The 12451-nt window shown below is 38.4% G+C and overlaps 1 protein-coding gene across 20 annotated transcripts in view; it reads left to right on the forward strand.

The window, feature by feature from the left end:
* Positions 1 to 12451, forward strand: part of Dlg1 (MAGUK family member discs large 1) — a 530764-nt gene that overhangs the window by 324834 nt on the left and 193479 nt on the right. The gene's annotated exons all lie outside the window — the stretch shown is intronic.

Genomic DNA, 12451 nt, shown 5'->3' on the forward strand with positions numbered 1-12451 from the left:
AATGTCTCCGGCGTTAATGAGAAGCGAGGGACACCTTTGAATCGCCGTGACAAATTGAAACACATTATTGATCTTCTCTTCCGACACGACCGACTTGCCGTGAATAGCGGGAACATAATGGTCTTTTTCGTCACGAGTGATCAATGACAGAACAAGTGTCTCCTCGCGGATAAATGCCTTTGATTTATCGCTGGATGACACGAATTGCATGTATCGATCCGTCTCGGTGACGTTTATAGTATTTCCTCTTTCCGTTCTTTTTTATATCTTTCAGATCTTTTTTAATATGCAAAATATTTTTACGTGATTATTTGAAGTGAATTGTATAGGACCGTATAATAGAATACTTGTAAAGATAATGTTTTAGTTAGATCGGAGTTAAGTTCATTGGTGTGTGTGAATCTATAATTAAGATAAAGAAGATCAGAAAATGATTCATGAATAGGATCACTCTGATCGTTGAAACGAATCACGATAGGTCCACGAGGTTATCGTATCGTAGAGAAATATTCGCCTGATTTGCTTTGATAAATCGAATTATCGATTTGCGTTAAATGATAGCGAAAGCGAACGCAGATTATTTCGACGTATAGGATTTCCCCTGAGCTCATAGCGATGTTAATTTTAGAAATGATATAGAATATGTGAACTCGTTCATTTCTGATTATTTTATAAATCAAATTATTAAACAGTCATATCACTAATCTCGTATAAATGTATTCGTTTTAAATTGCTCTCAATAAGAATTTGCGTAAGCGGGATGATATCTCAGTTGAAATCAACCTGTTAATTCGATATTGGTTTTGAATTTAAGAATGTTGCGAATGTACAAAAGACTATAGATATATAGTCATTTGCCATGCTACGTTGATTTCGAAGATTACTTATAAAGCGGAGCAAATTATCATCCTCGATGCACGCTGTCTCTCATTGGTATTCCAATTCCATTCACCGAATGGAATTACCAGCGACGATATGTTTTCAACCATAAATGCAATAATTTCCCTGTCGTGACGCGAACATATCTTCCTTCTGGCCGGTTTCACCTTTTCTTCCTCGATTTTCTCCGGTGATTTATTGTGACGTTCCGTATCTTTCCATGTCGTATTGGCTTTCAGCCGTTCGAAGTTGCAACAACTACGACTGAACAATTTTATGATCGTCGTGGAACCCAAAGAAACCCAATTAAATTAAACATCATCTCTGATTTTATTCCTCTTAACAAATCGAACAGATAGAACAAGCATGACCGATGATACAACGTATTCGACTCACGTCTTGTACCAAACTATAATAGCTCTAATAACAAGATCGAAGAACATTTCGGTTCGCGGAACACGGGCCAACTTCGTCAACCGTCTAAAATCCTCTAAGTTCGAAGATCGAAACGATGCTCCCGAGGCAGAATTAATGGAACGAACTTAGGAAGATTCAGGTGGTAGGGGTTATTCGGTCCAATCGCACAGACACAAAGCACCTCTCTCCATTTCTCGCTGGTAATTCGGCTAGGCGTGTGCCCTTTAAGGTGACCTAGATACGGTCTAGTACTATTTTATTTCCTACAGTATCTCGTTCTATGCGATTCTTTTGTCAGTGCGCGAGAACGCTCCGAAGGACATTATTTTCACCAGCAAGATATTCCACCGTTGAATCTCTCTCCGCGCGGCATCACCTTGTTCGACATTTTTTCTTCGTCCCCTCCCTCTGCCCTTTTTACTCTCTATATTGTTAAATGACATAAGATTCGATCGCGTTCGCATTCTGTTTCGTACTACACGGCACTCGAATGAGAATAGATCGGCAGCAAGTTATACAAAAGTCAAGGTATAAATGAAACGAACGGGCAACGTTTAATTAACGATAAACCTTCTTCGTTATCGGCGTACAATTAGCTGAATTACACGCGATCACACGCGTTCGGGTAGCCTGGTTCCGTTTATAAAATATTATAATTGAACGGGTCGATTCTCCACACGCGATGCCAACTTTATTACAACGCACGGTATCGACTTGGGCCGTTTAATCGGCTGCTGATAAACCGTATCGTGTATCTGATGACAACTCAGCGTTTGCTACGTCCTTTGCTCGGTTGATTTCTCCACGCATGTAATACATACCGTTAATATATATATATATATACACGGCGATGCGGCGAATGCAATACAGCCATCCCGGTTCGATACTCGCTACTCATGCATAATTCGGAAGCTCACTGCAAAATGCACACTGCTCTCGTATGAAATTCCAGTTGGTCACTATGCTCACGTATTTATTCATTTTATGGTAAATTCGATTATAACGTATCTCGATTACGTAATTTAATTCTTTCACTGTGAAAGATGTATATGTAAATACATGCATAGATATTGAGTAATCATTTGCTAAAAGAAGTGTTCGTATTTCTATAATACAATTATATCAATCGAAAGTCATTTCTATTTTCGTTTATATGAGTTACATTATAATTGATTATGCGACGTTCTTAAATTTTCATGAATATATTTTTTCAATATATTAACGTATGTTAATACTGCAGGCATAATATTTTATTAAATATATGTTTCCAGTAGATATCTTGTGACTTTTGTATACATTATCAGATTGCTTGCAAACTTTGCAAATGTATTCGTGACAATGGTGTCTTATTACATTTAATAATTATTACTGGGATTTCAAAACGTTTCCTGCAACGCACATAATACATTTATGCAAACATTCTATACTAAGTATGCAAATATTTTCATGAGCCCCTGTATTTCTATATTTGAAAAGACTATGAAAAAACCATCTGAAAGTTCAGAACAATTAAAAAAGGGAAAAAGAGGGGTCCGCTAAAAAATAAATCACAAAACCACATCATACCCCTTTGCAATGCTCGCTATATCCATAGTTTCTAAAAACTGGCACAGTCGACCACAAAATGCCTCTAAAAATTCAAAGCGTACACGTCCACTCCACGGAGCGTTGCGCGTGTTTCGCTGCTCATGTAAAATGCCGCATTCCACCGGGCATTATGCACTTCCTACACGTTCAAGTTCTCTTTTATTCCGCTTATTACACGCGCTGAGCACACGCGTCATGCTCGGTCTCTGTCACTGACGATATGACACCTACACGTAGCCAGGTCCCGTGCATAAATTGCGCATTCGTACATGTAACCGTGGCTTAATGCGTGCCGGAGGATAATGTACGTAGACGCGAGATGCGATCATAGAACGTGGCTCGCTCGTTAATGCATCTGATGCGTATCGGTCCTTTATATCCACTATCTCCAGTGAATTGTTTCTACGAAATGCGTGGCAGAAATCACGGAAACTCCGACACATTTTCTTCTAATCGTCGATGACGCTGCAGCTTTTAGGGATATTCGACGATAAAACCATGCGATTGTTATTGTGAGAGATTTTAAAATGTTGCTTTCATCATTTCGTTCTTCCTTTTTTATTGCTTACAGTGTGAGCGTGGGATTATTCTCTTTTCAGTAGAAAGATATTTTCTTGTAAATATTAGAATATGAAGAACAGTTAGTGCCGAGTTACAAATAAATAATATAAATAAATTATATAAAAATTGTATAATTAATACTAGGTGTTCATCATATCGTATGCAGAACTACCGATTTGCAATGTGTATGGATATGCTGACATGTAAATGATTAAACAAATCTAATATCAATCTGACCTTGATACTTGTATATATGTGTATAAGTACCAATTGCAAAGACAAAGAATTTTTTGATACCGCTAGTTAAACTTAATTAAATTTAATGTTTAGTGTAAAATTGATCAAAAGAAAAATTTATCAAAATTATCATGCTAAGATTCGTTGTTATTTCTAATGGAAGGTTTCGCAGATATAATATTCTATTATCAAAGAGCGTGTTTCGATTCAATCGTAGGATATGGCACTCGATGCATATCGTTTTATTGTAGACCTCTGGCAGAGTACCGGGATTTAATTGACAAGCATGGCTCGCAACGTTTCAGCTTGTAATCTAATCATGATTCGCTCGGTTCACGAATTACCCCCGGCAATGGCCGCGTGTTGGCTTCATAGATAAAGTCTGCAACGCAGACACGACTGTGTACAAGCCGTGAGTACCTTTTAAAGCTTCGGTTTCGCCTATATACATTGTAGATCAACCCGGGATTTGGTGGGTCTCCAAAGTCGTGCTTTATCCCTCTGCATGAACAACTGGTTGACGTGCAAATGTGTTTGAATTAGTTTCATGAAATATGCAAAATGATTTAAACAGACACATCAGAAACAGAACGATATGATGAGAAGAAATAGTTTTCAATTTAATGCAATTTTTGTAGTAATATAATGATAGGTGGTGTATTATAAAATATTAAAATAGAAGAATAACAATAAACAGCAAGATATTAAAGACTGATGTAAGATATATGTTCGAGTTGAAAATCGATTACTCTACCACGACTATTAACGAGAACGATTGAGACAAAGAAATGATTGTAACCTAAGAACCAGGTCAACGAAGAAAACATGTTTACATTAAGATTTTCATCATTCCCCTGTTTATCAAAAATTGTTACCTAGAACAAGAAAACGTAAGAAAAAATTTTAAACAACGATATATAAATAGGACGAACGAACACATCGAGTTCTATATATTTATATATACAATATAGTGTTTCCATCAAATAAATTTTAATTTATTAAATATATATGGACGCTTGGTGGAGACACTTCTAAAAACGTTTAACGTTATTCTAGCTGCAGCAGGAAAGGTCGAAGCTATTCTCCACTCTCGTGGTGCATAAGAATCAATCGAGACTTCGTGACGTTCTGCAATCAGCTGGTTCGAGACACGCGTATTCGTGCGCAAAGAACCAGGAAACCAAGTCCCGGTGTGCCAGTTCGATATCATGATACGAATGCGTCCGAACCCGTGTTCGTCGTATTATTTTGTATTTAACGAGTGACTTTCTGGCGTGACTGGTAAGGAGCTATCGTGAGCGTTTCTCATGAGTCCCCTTCTTGCAACGAACGTTGCCCCTTCCCTTGTAACATCACGCAAGAAACTTTTAATCCCCGTCAAAAATCGCCTCTTTCGTGTCACTTCTATGATTCTCGACGTATACTCGACATTACCGTGCTTTAACCATAATGCCATAACCATATCAACGATAAATATTCGTAGAACGTTTCGTACATCGTTTCGTCATTTTAACTGACGTTCACGTAAGCTAGTTTTAGGGAGGTAGCAATTTATATCGTTCATGTTGAAAGTACTTAGTTAATCTTTCGCTTTTAATTTTTTGCGAGCTTCTGTATTAAAAGCCGTCTTGTTTGGCTTCTGTACGGGAAAATAAAAATAGTTGGCTATGTGGAATTGCATTTCATGCAAGAAATTGCATGGGCAATGTAGATTAGTATAATTTCGTATTCATATATACAATAGTTTTTATTAAATATTAAGTCCTCAGTGGGATTTCATTTCAACTGTACGCGAATATATATACATATTTAATTGTCAATTTTTAATTAATAATATTTTTCATTACTAATTTCTTTCGTTTTCATAATACATACGAAATATGACGGTAATAGTAGTGAAACGTAACAGCTACGCTCGAGGAAGTAATTAAACTTTTAATTTAACTAAACAATTATCGTAGCAAAATGCTTAATTTTCCAGAATACAATGCATACAGAATCATTAAAACAGTCGTAAAGTAAAATAACACCGACAACCAACGGCAACAGATGAACAGTCGTTACTCGATGCTCGCTCCTTGACTGTCTGACATTAGTCGTCTGTAACTACTGCGCGTGCAGTCGACGTTATTCTTTGCTCGGGGATACAAGACTCCAGGCGTATCTAATCTGTCTCTGGAAGATGTTTATACGAGAATTAAAGTTTGCTTTTAAAAAACTTTTCGTCGATTATTCTTTCAGGACGGCGGTTTTTATTGCAGCTCACAGAGAAAAAGAACCGAGTTCGAACGCCAGCAACGTCCGTAAACTTTTATCACTCCCTTATTGTATGGATATCTTTGAAACGAACTGCCGTCTAGAGTATACCTTTTCCGTTCATTTCCTTGAAAGATCCTCACCAAGTCGGCCAAGCCTATTTCACTCGAAGTTTTCCTTTTCATTCATTTCGAAAGGTAAGGCTTCTTACCGCGAGCAAGGAATTCCTCGCTCGTTACACTCTTGTCCCTCGGTGCATTAACATAATGCACACCGGCGAAATGTTAAAACGTCGCGGTGGTTCGTTTGAGTCCTTTTATCCAACTGGAGACGTTGTTGCCAAGCGCGAAACTTTTTTTCGTTCGTCGACAGCGCGTTTGTATTTATATTCCGCGGTGAATCGAAACTGGATTGTTTTATGAGAAGCATTAAAAGAGGGTTGAAAGAACGTGAAACTCCGTATATTTAGAACGATCGTTTGATTCTTTATTTATATTTGGAAAGAGCAAACAGCGAACATTTGAGGGTGTCGTAAATTAGGCTTTTCGGGCTATTGCGACGTGACTCAGGAGAATCGACCGTAGAGTTGCCAACGCTGATGAATATCTAGAAAATATAACGCAAGTCATACTAGAATTTTTACATTATTAATTTTTTAATAACGTGAAAAGAAATTGGCTTCTCTTTATTGCAATCAATATTTAATACTTCTCTTTCCGTGTGACACGTAAAAACAATTCGCTTGAGTCTTGTATATGATAGAACATAAACTGGAGTGCAGGTGTTCGACGAAATATCGCGAAGCGAATGAGATTTCCAGGTCCTCCATCGCTTGATAGAAGATAAAAAGGCTCGGTATTCGATCGAAGGGAAGTCTGAGAGAATCCGAGAGTGTCGGTGGCAGAACATGAACGCGATCGAATCGTAAATGGTGCCTTGAGCTCGCTCCGAGCAACCAATACTTTGAAATAAGCTGACTGAAGGAGAGAGAAGACTAACGTGACGTAGATAACGCATCTCCTATTTTATTTCAAGAGAATTCTATTGTTGCGCGAAGAAATATAAAATGGAAACGACGCGTTCTGACTAAAAGCTGCTAAATATCGCGCGATACAATGGTCGCATTGTTCGTGACTCGTCGTTGCAGAGATGCTTTTAATTAAACCTCGCGCTTCTCCTTTTTTATTTACAGCGTTCGAAAGTGCTGCAGACGCTGCATCCAGCGGGTCCCGGTTATCGATTCGAACACGCGCCAGATACAATTTTTCCTTTGGTATGCGACAACGAATCGACAATCATCGATGCGGAGCATTCTCGATTGAAAACTACCTCGTATTGTTTCGCATTATTGATCAAATTCAGGCATATTCGACTGCTTGACGAAAGACATTCTCGTTGCTCGTTTATTTCGTAATATTCCGATATCCGGGGCTGTTATCGGACAGACAACGAACCACGAGCTCTTTGGTGCTCGAAAGATCGTTTAATAATAATCTCGAGGAAGTTCCTCGAAATAATTCCCGATGAATCACGTTACACGAGCGATCGACTATCTGGGGATAATCAACGTTATCCAATAAGCCCCAGAAACTAAGTTTGGTACGATGAACCATTACACGAATGAGAAACGTGCTGACATACGTCCTGTATCTGAAACGAGTCGAGTAGCGTTCAAAGCGCGTATCGAGATTGTAAAAGAAAGGGTCACTTATGACGTCGTTCGCAGTCAGGCAAAAGGCCTTGAACGACCAATTCATTTTGGACGTAAAATGGAAAAATGAAAACACCTTGCTTCACCTGCGATATTATTTTTTAATATATTCAAATTTAAGTATACCATATATTAATCCTAAAACTACCCTATAAGATGTAGGTACCTAAATATCTTACATGGGTGATTATTAGACTGCAGATCTTTATGCAAGTTCATTGGTTGGCACACAAACAACAAACACAAAAGACCATCTCAGCTTGAATGAAAGATTGTGTCGTTTTCTAAAATTTAATAACTTACTTTAATACTTTACTTTGAATATTTTATATAACTTTGTATTTCTACACAGTAAATGTATCAAACTTAAATATTAAAAATATACGAAACATAAAAATATAAAATGTATCCCGCAGTCTAATAATTATACTTAAAATGCTACGATGAAATGTATGATCATATTCCCATTTGGAACAAATTCTACCGTTAAGCTTTTATCATACGATACGAGCTAATAAACTCTCCAACTCGACAAAGATTCTCTTAAAAAAAATCTTCCAAAAACCCTACAAAAAGTGAAGACTCTCTCACATGAACGTACATCTACTTGGATATTCTAACAATCTCTACCATCTTACCTGAATACGCTGACAATTCCGACATTATCATTGGAGAAATCGAGAAGGAATCTCAAAGAAAGCGTGGTTCTAGAGCAGCATCGGTAGATAGGTTAGTCGACGCGTCAGATCACGCGACGGCAAGGTGAATGCAATTTTCACGAGGTGGCGGTACGGTTCAACCCGTTATCGTATGACCGGCTACACGGACGCAGTCGAGCGCAAATCGAAAAGGGAGGAAAGAGCGCGCGATGAAACAGGGAGAAAGGCGGGTGGAGGGTGAAAAAGAGAGGGTGGATGAGTGTAAGATAGAAAGAGTGAGTGAGAGGTAAGAGGGCAGGAGGAGGTGGAGCGCGTACACGGAAACACACGTACGTACACGAGGAGCGGCGGCGCGCTCAGTAGTGTGCCAAGTGCGCCCAGTGACGTAGGTCAGTGTTCGCGACTACGCCGCTCCCGCGAGTTGCTGATTAAACTTCGGTTTTCCGGCCTCTGGTTGCGGTCGCGTCGCGATGTTTCCCATTCACGGTTCGCGCGCCACGGACTGTGCGTCCTCGTCGTCTTGCGTCTTAACCTGGTCGTGCCGGTCACCTTGACACGCGCGGACAACGCGGACGAAGGTTAGGTCTGTCGGGATTGCATCTGCAAACCATTATCCCTCGCTCGTCGAGCTCGGTTACCACGTCGGTGAGCGTGTCACGGTGTCGAGAGGTGAACATACGCGTGAACACGAATGCTCAGTCTAGTGCGGCAGAGGAGTTTGAAGCTGGTAACCGATTTGGTGGTCGTGGTAGCGTAGTTTGTGTTGTTCCAGACGTTGAAAAACATGATTTTCGAAGAGTCGAGGTCAAAATTGGAGTGAAAAGGGCTGACAATGAGGTAAATCGAGGGCTTGAGGATTTAAACTTTCGGTAGTGTATAGGTTTGATGGATACGATAGTTTCACGTCGGTATTTGTTGCGATTTTGGTGCATTATCGTCGCAGTAGGTGCTAAAGAGGTTAGGGTTTGATGTAGTCGAATGCAACAGTCGATACATGGGCTTTGTACTTGTGAACGTGACGCATCTCTCGTGTTCGAAAGCTGGCTGTAACTGTGCCAAGTACAAGCAATGACGCAGGTCGTTGCTCGTGGAAGGGCCATTGTGTGAGTTTCTTTATCACCGTCGATTGCGAGCTGTATGACGTTTTTCTATGCAAATTATTTAGCGGTGGGTTTGTTGAAATATCGGGAAAATTAACGTCGAATGGCTGTTTTGAAAAATACGAGAACGAGTCACTTGTAGTTATAAAGCCCCGCCGTATACAAGACGAGAGTCATGTAAACAGAGAAATACAATATATTCGATTTGAAAAATATGATACGGTCGCATTCACGAGTGCTGGAGTGGCGCAGCGAAATGAATCGAGCACAGCTAGTGACACAGGTCAGTGTTCGGAACGACCGCGACCGTGCATCTCTCAGCTCGCTCTCTCTTTTTTTTTTTAATTTTAAACTTCCACGCATATCTCGAAACATTTTTAACGATTCCATAGTATCTGGCTTTATTAAAATTATTTCGATGTAGGATTTTAGAAAATATAATCGTAAGTGTTAAAACATTTTGAATAAAATAATTTTCGTTTAATTACGCAAGTAACTGTAATTAAACTTTTGTTCTGTTTTATGAAAAAAGGAACATAAACCAAGCATTTTGCTACAAAAGTGAACGTTTGGTTAGTAATTTATCGATATTATTGTAAATTTCAAGTTTTATTATGATTTAATCGTTGTCTATTACCGTTCTTATTGTTACACCATATGCCGCCATGATCAGATTAATTGCTCTCACATCGTCCTTGATGTTTTAATAGTACGCAAAAGTTCTCGAAACGTTTATCGACGAGTCAAACCCACGTCAGCGTGCAACTTTCCGTGGTTGCAGCTGTTAGACGGAAATTCAAGTACAACGTGACGCTGTTCTAACAATGCCACTTCTCCGTACACGCGGTGCGGTTTATGTTTCCAGCTCGTCTTTCCCCGAGGATCGAGGTTGCGACCCTGATACACGTTTACGTTTCGCGACAATGTTTATTAAAACGAGACCGAACAATTTCCTACATGCATCACGTCAGTATGTTTGAGTATAAATTATCTTTAATAAAATATTAGCAAACTCTTCTTCGGATAAAATTCCATCGAATGCATTCTCTATTCGTAATACTTCGTAATATTTAGAGCACAAACGTTCGTAAAGTTTCCTTCAAATTTGTCAAATTCCTTTTTTTATAATACAATATTTATTTTTGGTTAATAGTTTAATATGATATATTAATAATAATCTTTAATTAAACACATTACTTAAGGCGAATGAAAGCTTTGTCAGTTAGAGATAACGAACATATGAATAGAATATGAACATGAATTCTAGAATTAATGAAAAATTATTTAACGTAATGATTTTTCCAACTAAAAGATAGAATAATTTTGAATAGAATTGTATTCTAACATTCGTACCTATAGCGTTGAAACAATCAATTCCGTGACTAGGTTACGCTAGTAACGTTGTATTAACATTGTTGATTTTTCTTCGAAACGTGCTGATATGCAAACAGCCTACCTCATCGAATACGTTTCTCGCGGTCAACACGGCGCACATTATGTGTATCGCGTGCGTTACAATTTTTATATTCGCTTAAGAACCAGTTATCTTGACGTTTGCCATCTAATGCCGACTTCTATTTGGTACGAGTCGAAGGAAACATTCGATTGCATAATTCATCCATTCTATTGATTCTCCACGCGAAATATAAAGAGAAAAGGTTATTTTCTTAACCGATGCTTTCGGCTTGTTACTTAAATGACATAAAGTTTCTTTTAGTTAGTGCTCGTTTAACTGAATTCACATCGATTGTGTCTACTAACATATTTAGACGTTCACTTTTATTATTCAAACGAGAAATAATAATCATAAAAAGATCAATAAACTTCTATTCTACTCGTATGAACTTCAGTTACATGTAATTTACATAAATGAAGTTTTACTGCGGATGTTTATGCATTTATGGGAAATTCAACATCGTAATACCATTATTAAGGTAACTATATTATTTATGCTTCCTGCTAATTTTCTGCCCTGGAAAGACTAAGTTTATTCCATAGTTGGTTTGAACCTGTTTGAAGCAGATTCCATTAGTAAAATTATGTTTTTTAATCATTCAAACTTTTCTGCTATTTACTTCCTTAATTGAAGTATACAGTTTATTAGTAGGTATGAGGTAGTAACATTGCATTGTAATATTCCACTTTTAATTAATATGCAAAATATGTAAAATATTTCAATTTAGGCTTCGCTCTTCTAATTAAGTTCATTAAAATTTAAATTATCATAAATGTAGTAATTTCCGAGTTCACAGTCTAACAATGAATGATTTATCATTTTTGATAGTAAGAATTTTTTTTCTGAAAAGTAAATAATTCTCACGAGATGCCATTTTATCGATAACCACGGTCTATGTGGATAGATCGGATTTCCGGCCAAGAGAGCTGATTTCGCGTAGAAATTATGCTGATCGCGTTCTAATATTATGACGACAGCTTCGAATTCGGCCGGGCCAGCGAAGCTTGTCGTTCCTGCAGATATCGATCGCGTTCCACGGCTTGTCAAGCTAAGCCGCGAGTCTGAGATTTCTAGGCAGACGTGCGAATTTATCGACTACCCGGAATATGCACGATCCTGACATTTATCTCGTCGAGTGATAATCGTGCCCTTAGCCACCACGTTCGAATAGTCATAAATCTATTTCAACGATCAACCAGGGACCATAAATAATCGAGAATCGGACTGAGAATAAACCGCCTATTCGATGTCTAAATCGAAGAAAATTTATCTTCGATCAGCTTTTATTCCTTTGATAAGAAATCTGGAGCAGTGGGACGCGTCTCTAATTTTGGTCGCCACATTTTTTTGTTTCTTACACGCCGCTGGAAGTGAATCGATAAAATTTACCAGGAAATTTCGTTTATCGTTCAATTAAGCGCTGATCGCATTAATGTCCCTTGACTGGCAAACGAGTTCTTTTATGCCCGACCGTCGTTCCGAAGAATTCGTTTAGGACAATAGCCGAGGAATTTCGTAAGTTCATGCAAAGCGTTTGAAGCATTCGAGTAATTAGAACGATACCTTGTACGAATCGCATACATGCGAA

Source organism: Bombus fervidus, chromosome 1, assembly GCF_041682495.2.
Source record: "Bombus fervidus isolate BK054 chromosome 1, iyBomFerv1, whole genome shotgun sequence".
Taxonomy (NCBI): Eukaryota; Metazoa; Arthropoda; class Insecta; order Hymenoptera; family Apidae; genus Bombus; species Bombus fervidus.